The 20,393-nt window shown below is 46.0% G+C and overlaps 1 protein-coding gene across 11 annotated transcripts in view; it reads right to left on the bottom strand.

Annotated features, from left to right (window-relative positions):
* The window catches only part of UBAP2 (ubiquitin associated protein 2), a 1,758,279-nt gene that overhangs the window by 1,265,427 nt on the left and 472,459 nt on the right, over positions 1 to 20,393 (bottom strand). The window lies entirely within an intron of this gene.

Genomic DNA, 20,393 nt, shown 5'->3' with positions numbered 1-20,393 from the left:
GCAAGTTCTGAATAGAAGCAAGCTTCAAGCATAAATGTGTTCCGGTGGGGGCAGGCGTGGGAGGTGTGGGTGCGGGGAGGGGGGAAGGGCGGTTGAAGATATGGAGAAAAGGAGCAGTCTGTAAAGGCACAGTCAGTACAAGTCATAGGTTGTTTTCAGCGGTTTCATTTGACTCAATGCAAGAGAAAAGCGGGCAACCTCCAGTTCAAGTAGTTAAGATGCAGGGTATTCTGGCAGCAACACACCCCTTAATGGGATGACCCTGAAGGATGTTGCTGGAGTACAAAAACCATCAACCAGGTGATATGGTGGAGCTTCTTTGGTATTGGATTAACTAAGCATTTCTGTAACCTACGCCATGATACCCTAGGGTTTGGGCATATAACAAATGAAAAGAATACATAGGTGCACCCTCTGTAGCCAACGAACTGCACGCAGCGGCCCAATGGTTCACGAAAGTTGCTGCCTTTGACAGTCTAAGTCACAGATCATATCCACTGCTAGACCTATGCAGGAGTTCGTGTTCCAGGACCAAGGAGGACTGCATGGGAAAAATAGTGTGTAAAAGCTTGCAGCTATGGTGAAGGAGATAAAGCTGGCAGGTCATTGGCTAACTTATTGAAACCAGAATTATCGCAATGCCATCGCTGGGATTCAAGCTATAACCGGCTCAATGGTGACCCATTACAGAGACAAAATTCTACATTATATTCTAACGAGATGAGGTTATGGCCGACAAGCTTTTCGGAAACTTAAATTGAATCCCCCCCCCCCCCCCCGCGATCTCGCCTGACGTCAAACTCACTCTTGATCAAACTAACACAGGAGGAAATTGTTGGAGCCTTTTAGTCAATGGCATCTGGGAAAGCACCTGGATCAGATGGGTTGGGAATCTAGTTGCATAAAAGATTACCACCAGACATTTGCCCCTATCCTGCTGGGTGTATGGGAGGAAGCTATGTAGCAGGGTACACTCCCATAGTCAATGCAGGAAGCTATTATTACAGTTTTATTAAAGCCACTCTGTCATCTGCACAATATGGCCTCCTGTAGACGCTGGTCATTGATTAAAACGGATGCTAAAATATTTCCAAAAATCCTGCCAACGACAAGGCTTCTCCCCAGCATGTCTCATTCAGTACATCCGGATCAAACTGCTTTAATTCCCACGAGATTGCTCTGAACCCTCGACATCTGTTTGGGGTGATAGTTCAGGTGAGTCCAGATGCGAAATCCATAGTGGCCGCGTTAGATGCCGAAAAGGCATTAGACTATCCCGGAAATATCTGTTCATGGTGCTGAGCTGCTTTGGGATTGGCCCGTACTGCCCGATTTGTGTCCGACTCGTATGTACTAGCCCGGGAATGAGAGTCCTCACAAACTGAACACTGTCAGCAGTATTCCTCCTTGGCAGGGGAATTAGGCAAGGTTGCCCCTTCTCCAATACTTTTCTACCTTACCATCGAGCCCATGGCCGCCTTTGTTCGACAGGCACATGGACAAAGGGGGATTAGGATAAGAGGGTCTCCACAAATGATATCTTTGTGCGCTGACGACACTCTCCTATATGTCCAAGACGGGAACAAAATCTCAAACCCATTATGTTAGAGATCCATGAATTTGCTCGGTATTCCGGTTACAAAATAAATTACTCAAAATCTGAATTATTCCCCATCACACCCACTACAACACATACATCAAATATTAGTGGGTTCAAATGGGCACCTGTTCGAGTCAGTTATTTGAGTATCATTGTGTCAAGAGAACGGCAAACATATGCAAACTACAAGGCCAACAGCATCTCCTGTCTGGGAAACTACAGCTGTGGGCTAAACTCCCAGCCTCCCTCTACTGACGAATAGTGATCTTGAAAATGGTTGTCCGCGCAAAACTTATATATTTTTTTTGCAATATCCCCTTATGGCCAGGTAGGGCTTTTACTTTAAATCTCTGGTCACTACTTTCATGTGGCGACCTTGTGTCGCAAGGATGAACTTGCATAAATTGCCAGACAAGTGGTGGCCTGGCAGCTCCCGATTTTGAGCTTTTCTGCTTAACATCACAAGCCCAATTTGCAAGATATTGGTATGACCCGGAAGGTACAGCCACTCATACAACTGGATATGCTGTGCCCCCCACTGAACTAATCTCAGTTATATCTGATACAGAAGGATACAGAAGGATTCCTGCATATTCGACCCAGTTCGTACCAAAGTTAATGCATGGTCGAAAATCGTAGTGAAGATTAATGTGGAGACGCCCCAAGGACCGAGAAGCCCCACTATGGTGCGTTCCTGGAATTTCACCCACCTTTGATGAGGCACTACAGAAAACTTGGGACCCTGATAAACAATTGAAAATAGGAGACATATTCCTGAAGGTGAATACGTTCCTCAAGGCTAATTTTTATAAAAACACTATTGAGGGCAGACAATACACTGCTACAATATCAAATAAAACTGCATTTAGTAATAAATGGCCAGCATTCCCGAAGGAACCAGACGCACACAAATTCATAAGAGCCATAATGTCCAATGATGGTACGAAAAAAGTAGTGTCAAAATTATATAGGTTAATACAATCATATATCCCTCCTCAAAACTATTAACATCAACATGGAAGGCAAATGTGGGGACTACAATAGGGGATGAACAATGGCGCAAATACTGTCAATTAACGAAAACGATCTCTGAATGCTGGGTTACTTTAGATTCAGTTTAAAATCCTGAACCAGTTACACTATACCCCTGCCCGAGTGGCCAAATGTATGGAAGAACGTACTGGTGAATGTTTAAACTGTGGTAGCCCACAGGCTGGTGCTTTCCATATGTACTGGTCATGTCCCTTGGTCATTTTTCTGGAGCAGTGTGGCTGATGCAACAGAAGATATCACGCACATACCATCCTCACTTGCTCCACCGGTTAAATCTGATGAGACCTTCAGAAGACCGTTTAATGTTGCATGCACTATGAACCTAAAATGGACAATTGGCTCAGAGAGCTAATGTAAGTAAATTAATGTGAAGAACAATTTGTGCTATCTGTGCCTATGACATGTTGCCCAAAGGACATCTGGGCCCTGTTCAGAGGTTGTTTATGCAAGATGATATCTGAGGATGACAGCTCTTGAACCGACATGTTACGATATCAAAAAGTTCCCAGATACTGTTTATTGATGAAAATGTTGTACACTGTGCGAATACAATGCTGGGATATGGACTGCTACATGACCATTCAATAAGCAAAAGTAAAAAAAAAAAGGGGGTGGGGAGGTGAGGGGGCAGTCTGAGGTGACAAGAATATCCAAAGTATGTCTGGCAGGGTGCGTCGGGCCAGAGGGCAGAATGGAAACAGTGTTGCAGGGGTTGTAGAAAAGCCAGAGGGGGGTGGGGGTGGAATTAGAGGCATCCCGGTGGATGTTGAGATCGAGAAGTTGAGAGGCAAGGAGAGAAGAGAGGTGAGCCCATTCGGAGAGAAAAAGGGTGACCTGGCCAAGTGACGTGTAGATGGTAGCAATAGCAAAAGGGAGGCCAGGAGAGATAGAAGGCTGCAGACAGGCATTCACAGAAGGAGTAGGCCTGCGTAGGGAGAGGCTGGGAACCACTCCAGAAAGATCAGGGCTACTACACCTCCAGGCCGGATGGTCCTGGGTTCAGAGAGGATCCTGTAGCCCACAGGGAGGAGACTGTCAAAACAGAACAGGCCGTAAACCATGCCTCGATGAGAGCAAGGGCACGTAGCTAAGAGTTCTTTGAGGAAGTGACCGATCAAAGGAGTGTTTGACACCGGTGGATTATTTCTCATTTAAAAAAATAAAAAATAATCCTTCAGTTAGTAATATTGACTGAAGCGATTTTCCCTCCTTCCTTCCCTCCTCCTGTAAAGGCATCAGTATTTCTCTATTGCAGCACACAGCTCTTTATGGGAAGTGTTGCTGGGGACTCTTAGGCTCCTCCTTTAAGATTTTTCTAGATCCTCAAACGACTACAGTTCTTAAGGTGAGATACTTGGCATCTCTCCCAAATCTATGTAGCCTGAGAGATTGCAACACCACCGTATGTGGAGTGCCCAAGGTGTACCTAATATCCCCCTTCTATCGGTGTATGCGAATAAAAACAAACCACAGGAGCAATCTCCTAGTTATGGCTGGTGGCAGTGGCCGTGTTCTACCAAGTATTGTGTCATTTTCGTACCGCAGGCTATGTCCATAGCCTTGGTATTGCACCATAGAGGCACCCAAGTACCAACTTGTGGAAAATGTAGTGAGGCCACCATTACTAGCGTGGTTGTTTTTGGTTAGCCCTTCTACATTCTGGGAGGCGGAGGTCAGTGTGTATGTTTTGCCTTTGGCGGGAAACATAGGCTCCACAGTGTCTGTGCATGCAGGAAGTGGGGGAGGCATCTTCCACGGCCCTGTCCTTTGTCAGAATGCCTGAATAGGATCAGCTCCCACAGGGGGTCTTGGTTGTCCCGATGGCTTGGCTGGACAGCCAAACACCCCTTTCTGTAAAATGCTGTGTGAGACTCCAGAGGATTGTGTGCTCGAGCTGTATAAAAGGTGAGACTCCTGTAATGAATAGAATAGTCAACCACTGGAAACTGAAGTAACCGAAGAAGACTACCAGAAAAGCCTGCAGATCGACCCTTTGCAAGACTGAAGCGACCAATGCAGTCCTGGCACCGTTGTTCTGTGCAACAGAGGAGCTCCGAAGGGGACGACTATTTCTCTTTGGCTGGTGGGAACAACCAGTCCCAATATGAACTTTGAATTGAGACATCTCCTGAGGTCCTTTGAGTTTCCAAAACTGCAGAACCCCAGTATAGCTGCTGCCCATTTCGAGTGCATCATCGTGGAAAGGCTGAATGCTTCCAAAGCTTTGCTGATCCTGTAAGGACAATCCAGAGATCAGATCCAACTCGACCAGAACACCTAAAAGCGTGGGACTGCAGGAATCGAAGATTGCCCGGGCTATCTGCATCATTTGTAGGTGCTGCAGAAAAGCTGCCAAAACCACAGTGAACAAGAACAAAGTAGTTATGGAAAGTCGTGACACTGATCCTCTCTCTAGACCGCTGCTGAGAGATCCTGTCCAGCATCCTGCCATCAGTCATCAGACCAAGGAATCCAGAGGTTGGGTACAGAGCTGCAACATCTAGAAAGCATCTAGAGGTGACCAGGGAAACCCCCCCCCCACCCTCTTACCTCAGACTGAAGCTGTTCGTGCCCCATTGAGTCCTTATATAGGGTTTCCATCATTGTTTACCTTGCTGCTTCTTTAAGACTAAAGACTAAGAAATAAACAGGAACGCTACTTATTCTGCTGCTTGTCAAGACTTTAAGCCTTCTGCATACTGACTTCAGTTAGGGTTCGTTTTTGGACAAAAGGCTGGGTGAAGAAACCCTCACTAGAACCGTGAACCAGACTAGTATTACTCTAACCATTTTCCCTTTATGTTACTTTCTTACATGTGTTTGAAGAGTAAATGTCTTACTGTAAAACTGCTAAGAACCGAATGTGTGTGTAATTACTGATAATACGATAGTATTTCTTTTCCCTTTCTAACGTTGCAACAAATATAACAGCAAACACACACAAGAAGTATATCCTAAAGTATTCCGAAGTGTTCTATTGTAAACGTAGAAGGAATTTAAAGTGATTCTGGTGTAAATAATAAATATATAAAATGGAAGTTTTTATGTGCATGTCTAACTAGGTTCAGTGTACTTACCTACAGCACACATCTTACTCTGAAGATAAGCCTGACCACTCTGCCACTCTACCAAAGTCCTGAGTTCGTATAGACGGATACTAAGTTGGAGATCTACAAACCCCTGGGAAAGTTTACTAAATTCTTACTGCCAGTGCAACTTTAGGAATACCCCCCGAAAAACTACTTGGAGAACTGAGCGAGGAGAGACAACCTGCACATTAAATTCCTCCAAGATGGAGAGGAATGAGGAGATATGGAGTACTGTATGCAGCAGGCCTTCGCACAGGTCACAAGCAACTGCCCCCACAGTGCTGTAAAAAAAAAAAAAAAAGCGATTGGGCTTGTGGAGTCTGCACTATGAGGAATGAAGAGGGCCACCCAACGCAGAGACCTGGTGAAAATTCACAACTATAAGGAGAAGGAAGCTATCCTGGGAGCATCAAGGCAGTCGAATGGCATCCAATTTCAGGAATCCAAATTCACCAGGATGTCTCCGAACCTACTTTGGCGAAAAAGCACCAGCTGAGGCCAGTCACGGAAGCGCTAAGCCACCAGCACGGTGGTAGGCAGGACTGTAAGCAGTACCCTTTGGTTGCACTACAAAAACCCTGACCTCCTGGCAATAGGAACCCGACCTTTGGTACTACACAGATTGGTAGCATGTTGAGCCGCCAGGCTTATCTCAAGGGGGATCAATGTGAGCTGTAGGGGAGTTAGAGATTCACATTGATAAGTGTTCCAAATAAACTCTTACACAAGGTTTCTAGAATAAACAATTTGTCAGTAAGCCTTCTTCAGAAAGGGGCAATATAGCAGTAACACTAACATACACATCAGAATTGTTAGGGATAATTCTTAGAGATGTGCCAATTCCCTCTACCTTAGAGACTCCCAGCAAATTTGTTGGATTTTGAGGACTTTTTTTTTTTAACCTGGAGAGATTGAGACCCTTTTTTCCCCACTCTCTCATGTATTTTAATGTGATTTTGAACATTGTGTTTCTTTTGGTTGTGGAGTCTGACAATCTCCATAGGCGTAATTTTTTACAGTGTGTCACACCGCACCTTCAGTGCGATGGCACAGGGAATTCTTCCAGATTTCCCAAAGGTTTAAATACCTTCTCTGGGATGACTACTGTTTCCCAGAGCAGTAAAGTGAAATTGACTTTACTTACATTTGTAACTTTCTAGACCCAGCACACACTATCTTACAATAGGGAGCTGGAGGGGTTACTTAATATCCCCTTTGTCTAGCTTCTCGTGTAACATTTTTATGTTACCCTTTCCTCACTGAATGGCTGGTGGCACTGGTTTACGTTTAACTACCGTTGTGTGCATTTACAGCAGGCTGTGTTCGCAGCTGCAGGAAAGCACCCAAGGGTGCCATTTTTGTCAAAATGGCCACTGTCTTCTTTTTTCGCCATTTCTTTGTGGAAAGGTCCTTCTTGACATTTACTCTGTGCGCCAAACCAGGTTTGGTCCCTATGTTCACTTTGCCTTTGGCGGGATTCACAAGTGAACCTGCCTCTGGCTCCAGGGTGTCTGGTGGGGGCACGAAGTGAGGGAGGTGCCCACAACTCCCTGTGCTTAGTCTCCTAGGAGACCCAATGCACACTGTAGTGATTGGCCGGCTGACTGTCCGGAAAGGACAGCCACCCTGCTGGGTGACCGACAGCTAAGGCTGTAATGAATGGCAGAGAACTGAATAAAAGGCGAGGCTTTCGGCTTGGAAGGCAGAGTCGACCATTGGACAAAGGAACCGAAGAAGAACTTGAAGAGGACGCCTGCCGCAACTCCCGTTGTTTTGCCCAGTGAAGACCTGCTACTGTGCTGAAACTCCAAATTCGTATAGACAGAAGCCCCTGCAAGGACGACTTCTCCCTTCGAGTTGGTGGGACCAATCAAATCCAAAGTAAGCCACCTTGACATTCTCTCAGAGCTGGTTGCATTTCCACAATGTTGCTGCTGTAAACCATAGAGCCAGGGAGAAGGACACCAGATTGTGTGTGTTGCTTTTAAGTTGGCCAGGAGCTCCAGGGAGATGCCCCGGACTCCCAGGAAGCAGGATGTCTCGAGCCTGAGCCCCCTCCGACTGCAGGACCACAGAAACAAGGAAAGTCCATCTCGACAGCAAGGAACCACAGTGTTGCTATTTGCGGTAGTCGCGAGGAGCTTAAACACTGAAGTGCCACTTGTTTGAAGATTGCGAGTGGCGACCGTCCCATTGCAGTGCAGGTGTCCACAGAAGTTCTCCCTCTTGTCCCCACAACTGAGGCCCAGGAACAGTGAGATCTGCAGAGCTGCACAGGAACAGAAGTTTTCTGCTGCACTTTTCCTTAATCTAAAAGTTACTGTACAGTCTAAGAGAACTTACCACTTGTCATGTAACTACACTTGCTCTCTGTTGGTGAGACTTGTTGTGTTTACTCAGAGTTGCTGATAGCTTCGTTACCTCGCAAGCCTAAACGGCTTGTGGCTCTACTTTGAATTCTTCTTTTCTACAAAGACTTTGAAAAACATTGTGTAAGAGTTTGTCAGATTCCACAGTCAAAAAGAAACAGAGTCCAAATCACAAAAATACGAGAGAGTGGGAAAAAGTCACTCTCTCCAGGTTAGAAATTGAAAGTCCTGAAGTCCAGCAAAAAGAGCTTGGGGTCTCTAAGGTAGAAGGGAATTAGCACATTTCTGGGAATCACTTCCAAAGTAGGTATCCAGCCTCTTGGGGGAAATGCAGGGATATGTAAAGGAGTTTTATTGGCTTTGCTTAATAGGAGTGCCGATCAGATGCAAGTGCAGCACTGCAACATGGGGCAACAGACTGGGCCTCAAAAGAAAATCTACAGGCATCTGTAATGATTGACAGAGGGTGGCAGGTGGTACCGCCCACATAGGATACGGGAAATACCTTCTTCACCATGGGGTTAATGTGGGGACCCTGAATGCCCAAGGTTTGAATACCCCCAGGCGCAAACACGCTGTTATTCATGGAGCTGAGAAGACTGCAATTACACATAGCAGCACTCCAAGAAACCCACCTGTTAAAGAATGACCAGTAATAGAAGTTTTCCTCGTCAGACAGTAAAGGGGCGGGAGTATTGATTCTGCTAAACAAATAGCTCGGCCTCACAAACAACCGGTAAGGACACAGATGACCAGTATATAATGGTGGTGGGGGAGATCCACAGCAGGCGGATTACAATCCTTTCATTTTACTCCCCTAACTACGCAAGAACCTTTTTATGCTGCGGATGCTGGAGGAAGTGGGGTGCAGGGGGGGAGGTTTAGGACAATGGTAATTCCTTCTACTGGACGATATGAATCTGGTAATGGATGGGGTTAAAGACGGGTCAACACAAACCACTTGCACCATGACGGGGACAGCATCCCCAACTTACTAGACAGTTTAGCGGACCAGATCTTCATAGATGTGTGGCACAATCTGCACACCAACTCCTCAGGCTACACGTACAACTCGCATGTGCGCATGTTAGCCTCAAGCATCAATTACTTTTTCATGTCAACAGGCATGACAAAGCTTGTCCCTTCCTCAGACATTGAACCTATGACCCTCACAGATCGTAGAATGATGACAGTGAGACTGAAGGACTGGTCGCATCCCCATACGTCCTACCAGTGGTGGCTACTGCCGGGTATTCTATGAGGCCCAGTGTGTACAAGGCACTAAAGAGGCAATCTAGGACTACCTATTTAACAATCTGTAACGCTCACCTGGTATCCACAGGGACGCCCCTCAGCCTGCCTGGACCTCTCATGACCTCAAACCCTTCCCCGGAATCTCTTCGGCTGGAGCCTGGGCCTGAAACACAGGATTTCCGGATTTAAACTGTTGTCTATGGATGCTTAACCCCCCCACCCCCTCTTCCCTTGGAAACCAAAGCGTCCCCTTATGTCCTCTCCTCACCTTGTTTTCTGGTGGTGTGTGCTCTCCGTTCTACCCTTCAGTGCAGGGGTGCATCCGTTGATGTGGGCGCTATGCAACCTAGTTGCTTCACTGGTGCGGGCCCATTTGGTCTGACAAGGCAGGTTTGTTTATTCTCAATGAATTGTCCTTTACTTGTCTTTTGGCCCCCTTATAACGTTTCTCTTCTCCCTTAGGTATTGGCGGGGTCACAGATGGTGTTGTGCCGCTTTAGGGAGCTGATCGCTAAGCGGCGAGTGAAATCGCCATGCGCTGAGCGGTTTGCTTTTTCTTGTGCTGATCAATTGTCTCTCTATCCCCTACAGGCGCTGCAATGTACCAGCGTGGCTGCCGGCTGAGAAAATAAGGTGCAGTGAGTAAGCGCGATATGCAGAACCTTCTTGTCATCAATGCAGGTCGATGGAGTGCTCCCGCGCTGAATTTACCCTGAGTGGCTCGAATCCAGGTGAGCGTTTGACTCTTCTTGCTGTTTGAGTGAACTGGAATACGAGAATGCTTAATAATGTCTTTTCCTTTCGTTTGTTTCTTCCAGGATGCAGCGTGCCGAGATAGAGATGACACCGCCGTAACGTTGCCCACAGGACTGGAGGAGCGCTGGATGGAAGCAGGATACTCCCCAAGGTAAGTACACTATTAACGCAGTTCTTGCAGGTGCGTGAGATGCGGAGGAAAAGGCAAAGGCCTACAGGAGACCAATCCGAACACAGAGTTTCACGTTGCAGGTGCAGAGTAACGCAAAGCGTGTTCCTCTGCCCGGGCGTGGTTTAAATAGCCTCCAGGTTTCCCTGGGTTGAACCACACCCAAAAAGCTAGACCGCATAACTCAGTTCATAGAACTGAGTTATGTGGGGGCATCCATATTGCCCACAGTGCATTACAGAGACAAATGCCAAGTTGTCCTCCGAGTTATGCATGAGCCTGGTGCCACAGGCGCCAGGTCTGACTCCAAGTGGGTCTCAAATAAGAGGGGTCTTTAAGGTCCATGTGGGCGATCGAGGCCTGGCTCCAGTATGTTGTCCCAGGAGGTTGGGGGCAGGGATCATGACAATCGCCCCAGGGATACCACAGCAGGCATCCATTGGAAAGCACTGAAGGCGGTCGCAAGAGGAGCCATAATGGCAAGGGCAGCCGCAATTAAACTAGTTTGGGGCCTGGTTGAAGAGCAGCTAATAGGTGAAGTCAAAATAACCGACAGGACAGAAGCCCCAACCAGAAAACACCTTACAGAGCAGACAGCGACCAAGAGTCAGCTGCAGCTCTTAAGGACTCTGAGCTGAACACACCATGCTTAGGATTCGGCAATTCTTCAAATGGTAATATGCAGGGAAACGTTTAGCGTACCTGTTGGGACCGTTTTTAGGAGGTCCAACTAAGGGCTTAGTAAAACCATTCTACTGAGGCAGTACAAGACTCCACTCTTAGTATAAGGCTGTACCACCTGAGTTCGGGGTAGCATAGACAGAGCAGCCAGGCGTATCTTAGGAGGGAGAGAGGGCAGTAGATACATTACAAGTGAAAATTGTAATACAAATGATCCAAAGAAACACTGAACCACTATGTATTGTAAAAATAAAGGATTTATTTAAATACCAGATAATTCTAGGGGTTAAGTAAGTACTAACACATTATATGAAATCACAATATAAAAACACTATACTTGAAAGTACACAGACCCAAGTATAGACCTTATTTGGAACACCTAACAGTAGTTCTAGGGAAGTCGAAACCTTGTTATACACATTTAGTATAGGTCAAGCCTATTCTTTGGGAGTAAAAGACCAATGGTTACTTTTAGATTAGTTTTGGTAATACAAGGACAGTAAGCCCTTCCAGTTGTACAATGACTCTTGGAACAAATCACAAACAGTCAACTGGACAATATACTTTTGGTGAATAGTGAAACACTTATTCTAGGTGCAGTAAAAACCAATAACTACTTGTGTCATAACACAGTTATACCAGGTGAGTAAAACCTAAGGATGTAATATGCAATTACAGATGCTTTGGAAATCAGGGAACACCAGATTGAGGTAAGCAATAACTCTGGTAACTTGTTTTGGATGGCACACAGCCAACACAAGGTAAGTAAAACCCACTTACTTTAACTTCACAATGAAGGGGAAAGTAAAACCCAATGTCACACTTTACTGAATAATTATTCTAGGTAGGCAACAACCTAATGTAGACTTATTAAGGACAGGCTAGCAGCAAGTCAGGGGAAGCAAGACCCAGTTAGGGGACACTCGTACAGTTATCCTAACAGGACTAGCCTGGTGATACCAACAGTTGGAGGACACTCATACAATTACCCTACAGGAATAATCTGGTGAAACCAACACATTACTTTTGTAAAAAGGCACAATCTAATCACAGGAGAGTAAAATACCTTTACATCTACTTTCTTTTAGACTGGCAAAACAGTGGCTAAGGAAGAAAAGATGTTAACCATACTTTTAACAATAGTGCAAACCACATTCAAGATCAGTAAGAACTTTTGTAACTGTTCACTCTGAGAATTACAGTTACCCACCAACTCTTTATAAGTAAGTAAAACACTTGATTTCTTTTCTAGGCAGAAGTACCAATCCCTTCAAAGTCTTTCCCTTAGAGCATGAGTGTTCTCAGTGGCAGAAGGGGGGGGGTCACTAGGACTAGTGACCAACAGGCAGCGTTAGAATAAGTTCTTTAGTAGCAAAAGTCAGAGTTGCCTTAGGAAAACTGGCAAACAAGTGAGTACTTTACTTCTAGGGTTAGAAGAAGGTCCAAGGGCTTCACAGAAGACACCCCAGCAGGATTCTAGCAGTGGGACTGGGTGTACTGGATGAGGGACCTCCAAATCACAGAAAACACCCCAGGACTACACAGAAATCCCAACAGGCTTAAGGTAAGTATTTACCCAAGCCAACACAGTACCTCAGCAGGAGAACTTCAGGGACTGCAGCCAAATGCCGGGTCAGTGGATTCCTTGTCCTGGAGACTGAACACAAGACCTCAGAAGGGACTTAGCAGCAGGGATCGATGAAGGCGGCTCTAGGCAAGATTTCTCTCATGGCTGAATGCGGTTCTGCGGCTTTGGCGCCTTTTCAAGGAGCACAGAAGACAGATTATCGCGGTTGAATTCTCATCGTTACAAAGGTCCAGCACTCTTGTGAGGGGACTTTGTGGACTCGATTCGTGTCTCTGGAGATACACCAGGATGCCCATGAAGTTTCAGCGAGATTCGGAAGACCACGCACCGCACAGTGGCTGGAGGTCCCAGGGTATTGGGGTATTGGGGTATTGCAAGAACGCATGGTTGCAGCAACCCGTGGGATGGCTCAAAATTCAGGTCTTCTTGAGTCTACTGGATCTCACCAGGCTCTGGGTTCGGGTCGTCGTTTTCGGAGACATCAGGTCGATCGGAAGGAAGGGCTGCAGCAGTCTCTGGTTACACAGCAGGCTCTCCGGTCGCTGGAAATCATTCCCGCCACTTTTCCTTCGTTATCCTCTTTGGTTTTCTGTTCCAGTGGTCGACATGACTTCAGCTTCCAGGTTTCCAGTATTAATCAGGAACTACAGCACAACCTCTGCATTCTCTCCCCGCATTTTACAAGAAAGGGGCATCTGGATGTCCAATCAGGACAGCCAGCCCCCCACTGGGATTTGTCCAGGTTGAAGGAAGACGCAAGACGAAGGAGGGGGAAGTGTGGGACCCCTCCCCCACTTCCTGTTCTTACAGACTGACTGGAGTCTGGGCGGGGTGTCCAGGGGACTCCCGCCAAAGTCAAAACTCAAAGGAATTTCCCGCCCTGGAGGTCAGGGGAAGGAACAAGAACCGACAAGAAACACTAAAATGGCAGAAAAAGAAGACAGAGGCCATTTTGGTAAAATGAGCAACCTTGGGTGCCTTTACTGCAGCTGTGATTACAGCCCGCGGTAAAGGTGCACCAAATTAGTAAAAGGTATCACTGCCACCAGCCATTAAAGGTAAGCTTGTCACTGTAATAAAATTGTTACAGTTTAAATGTGAAAGGGGATACATTGTGTCTCCCCAGCACTCCACATAAGGTGGGGTGTGCTGGTTTCACAGAATTAAACGTAAAAAGGATCCAAAGATCCTTTCTACCCTTGGGAACGGTAGTTCACTCAAGGTTAGCACAAGAACGTTAAATGGGAAGCCCCTAGGGCAACCCCGCAGCAACAGGAACTTATTGCCAATAAGTTGTTAGACATAACTTTAAAAAGACACTATGGTGAGTCTTAAAAATGACACCCATAAAAAGAGTTAAATTTTAGGGGAGTGTGGAAAAAGGTTCCCACTCACTGAGGTATTAATGAAAAATATCCCACTAGAAAAGCAAAAAGTTGGAGTTGAACCAGGAAAGGAAGATTCACCAGCTCTGTGGCAATCTTACCTAACCGTACCTTCTTAAACAACAGACGAGTCAAGCCTTCATACACATAGTTGTCGGCCAGGGAAAGGAATTGGGGGGAGGAGGGCAAAAAGAAAAAATAATTCCATGACTTCTTCGCCAAACATTTATACAGTGACCCTAGCCGCGTAGACATTAAAGAATATCTAGATGAGGTGGAATTGCCTCGACTTGTGGGAGGGACTGCAGAGTCCCTAGAAGTTCAGATAGACCCTCAAGAAGTACTCCAAGCTATAAAAATGTTAAAACGAATTAAGGCCCCTGGTCCTGATGGACTCACGGCTACCTTTTATAAATCAATGTACCAGGTTCTAGCTAAACCTCTAGCTGATGTCCAATTCCATCAAAAACGGCAGCCAGCTCCCCGGCCAGGTGACCCTAATACGCAAACCAGGCAAAGACGCCAAAAAGTCTCTTCCTATAGGCCCATAGCTCCATTTAACCTAGACTCCAAGATATTTACCAAGATCCTCACTACTAGGCTGAGACGCATATACCTCTACTCCGACCCTGACCAGTCATGGTTTATCAGAGGGAGGTGTACACTAAATATAAGAAGAATTCTACATCTAGTAGACTAATCTGGCAGAAACCAGAGTCAATAGCTTTTATTGGCACCCAACACTGAGAAAGCGTTCGACCATGTAAAGTGGGAATTTCTAGGGGGAAGTGCTACATATAATCTTTAGGGCCCAAAATGTCCCAGATGATTCTAACTATGTGAAACCCGTCACTCTGCACAGCTGCTAGTTAACATGGCTCTGAACACACTGATTCAACTTAGCAGGAGCACCTAGCAGGACTGTCCCTTCGCACCATTATTATTTGCACTGGTGATGGAGCCCGTCACAGCTTGCATAGGACCAAACTAGCTCATCGTGGGAATACAGTTTTGGGGAATCCAGCATAAGGTTCATCTTTTTGCAGGCGGGGTGATTCAGATGTGAACAGATTCCCCTTGATTCGTTACGAAGTATGCAGGAAGAAATTGCCCGACATGGACAGGTCCCCGGATTAAAGCTCAACAACTTAAAGTCAGAAATCCTGGTTCTTAACGCTCCCTTCCCCCATTTGAGATCTCAAATTAAACAGTTTCCCTTTTGCGAGTGCAGCCAAAACAAATACCCGGGGGTCAATATATCAAGCAAGATACGGGATCTTTTGGGGGACAAGTACATCGCTCTGCTGAGGAAGATAAATACTTGGACTGATGGAGCTCCCAGCACTTAACTTGGTTTGGTAAAATGGCTGTGGTTAAGATGAATGGCATCCCAAGGTTCCTTTATTATCTCCAGTTGGGTCCTATTCCCAGCACTGAAAGGACCACTGGAAACTGATGCTATGCTGCAACAGTTATGAAGGGTGGGGGTCGTCTAGAGTCAATAAGAACACAGTTTACACAGCTAAGACTTTCCAATCAACAGCTGCCTTCATAGACACAAAACCAAGTTTGTGCCTAATTACGGCAGCCGGAAATCACCTTGGTAGACCCAAGGCATTATGCCAAATGAGACCCTCTAGTGTACTCTGATTGGGGTGAGAGGAAAAATCGTATAAATCTAGATAATAACAGTGCCGGAAGAATGTTGGACCTGTGATAGGTAAATTCTCCTTAACACCAGCAATTACCTAACATATTATATGCTTAAACTGTATTGAAAAAAACCTCTACACTTACGTTAAGCAAGACTGTATGTAGTAACCCTGTGGGAGACTACACCACCCTTGTCCTCTTGGCAACAGGTAACCCAACCTTTGGAAAAAGTCTGTACTACACACGTTGGTAGAGTGACTGAGCAGCCAGGCTTATCTCAAGAGGGGTCAATGTGAGCTGTAGGGTTAGAACATAGATTCACAGTGACATGTATTCAAATAACACTTCTACTCAAGGTTTCTTGATTAAATCATTATTAATTTAACAGTCAGTTATAAAATAAGCCTTCTTTAGAAGGGAGCAATTGGCAACAATAAAAACGCATCAAAACTCTCCTTCAGTTTGATAAAGTAAGTAGATACCCTTTTGGGATGGCACACAGATTTTCCTACTCCGAGGTGACTTCCATTGCTGGGACACTGTGGACATTAATATATCACTTTTCATACTTAAATGGTAATACGGAGGTTGTGGCAAAAAGGAAAATGTTAGGGGAGGAAACAATGGTCAACATGTTTCTCAAACATGTAAGCACTTTTGAACCCCCCAATGCAATGTAAATTAACTCTTTCCCAGCTGTACAAGCAAGATAGGTTTGCCTTCTTGGAGGGATAGTTATAAGCATCAGATGTTAAGAAGAGTCTTCAGGGAGCCAGGACAGCCAATGTCACTTGAGCAAGTCTAGAGGAGCTGAGGCACTTCTTGAAGGTAGGTAAAAGTCTTGCACAATATTTGAGAGTTTTGCTGTGAAAGAAATCACTGTTGGGCCACAAACAGGGAGGCTTGTGGAGGGCAAGGCTGCAAGCAACTCTGCAAAGGGCAGCCAATGGAAGTCTAAACTGAGAGCAAGCAAGCTACACACAAGAGTTAAGTATCCCTTAGTTTACAGTACCTTCGGTCTGAAGAAATGGTTCTAGCTGGCTTCTGTTACTGTTGTAGTTCCTGCACATCCTGTTCTGTGGGCCTCAGTCGTGGGGACAAGGACATCTGGGGACTCCTGCACCAAGATTCGAAGGTCAGCACCAGCAATGGGTGCAATTCAGATCAGCAGAACTTCGCAATTTTAGCTACTCGCAAATTAGCACCACTGCACTTCTTGGACACCTTGTGGGCTTTCCTTGCTTCTGGGGTCCAGCACTGTGTTGAGGTGGCTCAGGCTTGGTCATCCCCACTTTGAGGGAGTCTGGAGGATCTCCCTGGAGCTCGCGTCCGGCTAAAAACGAGGCACCCCATTCTGTTGTTCCTGTCCGCTGGCACTCTGTTACTGCAGCATCAATGGAAGTACAGCAAGCAGAGGGGCTTTAATCGAGTTAGTCTTGGGGTTGTTTGGTCCCACCAACCCAAGGGGTGAAGTCGTCCTTTCCGGCTTCTCTAGTCAATGTCGAATAGGAGCTTCAGCACAGAAGCAGGGCTTCACCGGGCAAACCAATGATCCAGGAGGTGCCGCAAGCTTCTCTTAGTCTTTCTTCGGGGTTCCTTCGTCCAGTGGTCGACTCTGCCTTCCTTGCAAAAGACCTCGTCTTTTATGCAAGTCGTTCCAATTCATTTGCAGCCTAGCTGTCACAGAGCAGGGTGGCTGTCCTCCAAGGACAGCCACCCGGCCAATCACCTTTGGTGCATTCCTGTAACCAAGGAGAATAAGCACAGGGAGTTTCGGGCACCTCCCTTACTTCCTGCCCTGCCAGACACGCTGGAGCCAGAGGCGGACTTCATCAGTGAATCCCACCAAAGACCAAACAATCAAAGGGACCAGACCTGGTTTGGTGCGCAAAGAAAATCTCAAGAAGGACCTTTCCAGCAAGAAATGGCGAAAAAAAGACTAGGGTGATTTTGACAAAATGGGCACCCATGGGTGCTATACTGCAGCTGTGATCGCAGCCCGCAGTGAAACAACGGTAAGAAAAAGTAAACCACTGCCACCAGCCATTAATTGTAGAAAGGATAACAAATAAGTTACATGAGAAGATAGACAAAGGGGATACTAAGTAACCCCTCCAGCACCCTATGGTAAGATGGGGTGTGCTGGGTATAGAAAATTACAAAATGTGAAGTCAATTTCACTTCACTGCTCTTGGAAACAGTCCCAAGAGAAGGTATTTAAACCTTTGGGAAATCTAAAACTTCCCTGTGCCACTACACTGAAGGTGCTGTGTGTCACAATGTAAAGAGGATGCCTATTGAGTTTGTCACACTCCAAAGTTTAAAGAAACAGAGTCCAAATCACATTATAAATACATGAGTGAGAAAGGGTTCATTTTCCAGATTAGAAATGAAAGTCCTGAAGTGCAGCAGAAGAGCTGGGGGTTTCTGAGGTAGAAGGGAATTGGCACATTTCTGAGAATTCTCCCTAACGCTGAACGATTTCTTGAGAAGTGGAACCAGGCACAGCTGAAATATAAGGAGGATTTCCAGTAGCTGTAACCCTGTGCTGCGACCCTGGGTAACAACTGGGGGAGGCCGCTTACCCAGGACCGAGATGAAACCTTCCAGAAAACAATGTTTGCCACGTGAATCGTGGACCACAGTTCTTAATTCATGCACTTCCAAAACAAGGTGATCGCAGCACCTATCCAGAGTTCAGTATTCATGAAAAGCCAGGAAAAGAGAAGGAAGCCATCACCTGCTTCACACCTGCCTGCTGCTCAGATCCAATTGTAATAGAGGGCCGAATCCCACGTTTTACTAATGGCCAGGTGAGTAATCCACATCCCCACAGCCAATGGAGTTTGACTAGCCAAATTCAAGATAGCGGATAAAAGGATGGGCGATCAGCCAAAGCAAACCATTTGCCGCCCCACAACAAATGAGCAGACTGATCCAGGAGATTAGTTCTTATATGTAGCACCGGTGAAGATTCCAGAGTGTGAGTCTGAGGGATATGGTGGAGAATTATTAGGCAAAGTTTGCATGCAGTACCCTCTAGGACCATAACACACAACTATGACTACAGGTGTAAGCAAAACCAACCTTTGGTATAAGTCTGTACCACACACTTTTTGGTATTGAGCTGAGCAGCCAGGCTTATCTCAAGAGGGAATGTGAGCTGTAATGATGTTACACAGAGCTCTACAATCACAAGTATTCAAATAGAGTCTTATACTCAAGGTTTCTTGGTAAAACGTATTAATTTATTACACAGTCAGTTAGAAAACAATCAATATCACACAAAAATATAATACAATACTTCACACAGCCCGGTTCTGAGGCATTTAAACTACTTTGAAGGAGGAGCAAAATGGCATTCAGGGCATTTGAAGTAGGAGCAAAAAGGTATAAGATAATACAACGAATAGTAGATTTATTCTTAAACTAAAATAGTTTGAGTTCAACAGAGGAGTTGTTCCAATGCAATAGGTAGGCCAAAGCCAATGTGCTAGAGTCTTAATGTCTTTGCCAAGGTTCTCAGAAGTAGTTCATAGAAGAAAGATTCATATGTCGGGTCACGAGCTGACTAGGCCTGCAAGTTGCCAAAGTTTCACGCACTTTCGCAGTGAGGTAAGTTCTCTGGGTCGGGTTTTCACAGTACCTTATTTTAAAGAAAAAGATGCAACTGAGGACTTCTGTTCCTGGCAGGTAGTTCCTGCAGATCTCGCTGTTCCTGAGCCTCAGTCGTGGGGACAAGAGGGAGGACGTCGGGGGGAGGGACTCCTGCACTGCACTTGGAGTGGTCACAAAGCTGGCAAACTGGCAAATCTTAGATTCCGGTAGCTGTCAAGCACACAAACTGGTGTCCTTCTCCCTGGCTATTCGGTTTCCAGCAACCCTGAGGAAAATACAACCAGCTCCAAGAATGGCATCCAGGTGGCTTACGAGTTAATTGATCCCACCAACTCAAATGAAGTCGTCCTTGAAGGGCTCCTCGGTCGAGAGGAACTTGGCGATTCGGACCTGCAGCAGTGCTTCACCGGGCAAACCCACGTTCCACGAGTTGCAGCAGCCGTCCTCTTCCAGCTCGTCTTTAGTTCGTTCATTCCAGTGGTCGACTGCTTTCCAAGCCAAGAGACTCGCCTTTTAAACAGTTTTCTCCCATTCATTCCAGCCTAGCTGCCACTCCCACAGCGGGGTGGCTGTCCTTGCCAGACAGTCAGCCAGCCAAGCCAATAACCCTAGAGTGCATTTGGGTCTCCTATGAGACTAAGCACAGAGCACCTCGCTCACTTCCTGTCCACCCCAGACACTCAGGCGCCAGAGGCGGTCTTCAGTCCTGAAGCCCACCAAAGGCGTAAAAACAAAAAGGGACCAAACCTAGTTTGGCGTGCAGAGAAACTCTGGCAGGACCTTTCCAAAACGAAATGGCGAGAAAAGAAGACCGGGACCCATTTAAACAAAGGAGGCTCAGACGCCATCTTGAAAACATGACTTGTGCAATTTAACGCTACTGGTGTTCATGGTCTGAAAAAATCATGGTAGTTGTAAAAAAAAAAAAATAAAGGCACCAGACATTGAGAGGAAAGGGTAGCATTGGACTGCTACATACGTTTCTAGACATAGGGGATACTAGGGTAACCCCCCTCCAGCACTCTATTGTAAAATAGGGTGTGCTGGGTCTTGGAATATAAAAAAAGACTAGTAAAGTCAATTTAACTTTACTTTCTCTGGGAAACAGTAGTTTATCCCAGAGAAGGTATTTAAACCTTGGGACAGCCTAACAGGCTTCCCTTTGTCGTTGCACTGAG

The sequence above is a fragment of the Ambystoma mexicanum genome, chromosome 6p (assembly GCF_040938575.1).
Source record: "Ambystoma mexicanum isolate Mex_15411 chromosome 6p, UKY_AmexF1_1, whole genome shotgun sequence".
NCBI lineage: Eukaryota > Metazoa > Chordata > Amphibia > Caudata > Ambystomatidae > Ambystoma > Ambystoma mexicanum.
This window is presented reverse-complemented; position numbering and strand designations above follow the sequence as displayed.